Source organism: Cenococcum geophilum (assembly GCF_001692895.1).
Source record: "Cenococcum geophilum 1.58 unplaced genomic scaffold K441scaffold_59, whole genome shotgun sequence".
Lineage (NCBI taxonomy): Eukaryota > Fungi > Ascomycota > Dothideomycetes > Gloniales > Gloniaceae > Cenococcum > Cenococcum geophilum.
The window spans coordinates 225,485-227,191 of NW_027137617.1; positions in this window are offsets into that span (position 1 = coordinate 225,485).

Sequence of the window (1,707 nt, forward strand, 5' to 3'; positions counted from 1 at the left end):
ATGGCAAAGAGAAGACATGCGCTTATATTACTGCAGAGGTTAGAGGAGTTAGTGCTAAAACCGTATAGCAAATACTCAGAGCCTCTAAATTAAGAAAGACTAAGCCTATATAAAAGCCTAGATTAACAGAGCAGATAAAGCTTAAGAGGCTTAAGTTCTATAGAGATCACGCTTATTAGAAGTTAGAAGATTGGAAGAATGTTATCTGGTCAGATAAGACATCTATTGTTTTAGGTCATCGCCGTAGTGGATATTAAATTTGGCGTGCTATAAATAAGCGTTTTATTAAGAGCTGTATACGCAACCGCTAAAACGGCTACTCAGAGTTTATGTTCTGGGGCTGTTTTTTATATAATAAAAAAGGACCTTACTATATCTAGCAGCTAGAGACAGCTGCAGAACGGAAGAAAGCTTAGGCTGCAATTAACAAGCTAAACGAAAAGCTTAAGCCTTGTATGTAGTAGGAGTGGGAGCTTAATACGGGTACTAGAAGGATGGGGCTGCGCAATCTTCCTAGACCAAAGCTAAGATGGAAGTTTACTAAAGCAACTGGTAAGCTCGTACGGAATTAGAGCCATAGAGGTATTAATTGGTAGCGATATTAAACATTAATTCTTATACTAAAGCTACTACCTTTTGCTTAAGAGTGCCTTAAGAAAAGGCCTAGTACTATTGTCTAGGAGGACAAGGCTCTAGCTTACGCCCACTAATATTAATTAACCGTATATAACGCATGGAACATTTAACGCCTTCTTTAGTATAGCAACTCTCCTAATTTAAATATAATTGAGCCTTACTGGCCGCATATAAAGAGGGTTACTACGCGTAAGGGAGCGTTATAGAAGAGGGAGGTTGCAAGGAACGTATAGTAGGCGGTATAAAGAGATCTTAAGCAGTAGAGGATTTAGGCTTAGATTAAGCGGATTATTAGGCATATCCAGAAGGTTATTAATCTTAAAGGAGGTAACGAGTATAGGGAGGGTGCTATAGAGGCACTAAGATGCTTAAAAGCACCTAAAGCAAGAGAGGATAAATGGCAGAATATCTAGATTTGGAAGGCGGTGAGCCAAGGCGGTCAATTTTCTTGGCGGTAAAGACTTTTAATACGCACCTCCGTACGTATAAGAAGGATTTTATAAAAGTACGGTTATATATTTAAGGACCCTTAGTCCCTACCTAGATAGTTCCTTCCTTATAGTAATTCTTAGAATACAATTAGAGTTAATCTATTAGGCAACCACTCTACTAGTTATTATTACATTGTTACCTTTTTACATCACCTATATACCTAGCCCATTAACGAGTTTACCGTAGTTCCTACTATAAGGCTCCGTTACACTATACTTATACCTTAATTAACTAAGTTACCAATATTATCTAAAGCTCTTTTTACCCTTTTTTCTAAAATAAACTTATAAGGGGACTTTATAGATAGGGAGCTATAAGGTACAATTATAGGAATAAATAGATTATAGAGGAGATAAATCTTTAAGGAGGTAAGGCCTTTAGGATTATAGAGACTATATACTATAGGTATATGCCTTTAGTATATAATTAGTAACTATCTAAGGGGCATTTAAGGGTTGTCCTAAGGACAACCTAAGGTAACTATAATAATATCCCTTATATTACTCCCCCCCTTCTTATAATCAGCCCCTAATTACTATTACCTTATAATAAAGGGAGATTATAAAAGCTCGTCCTAGA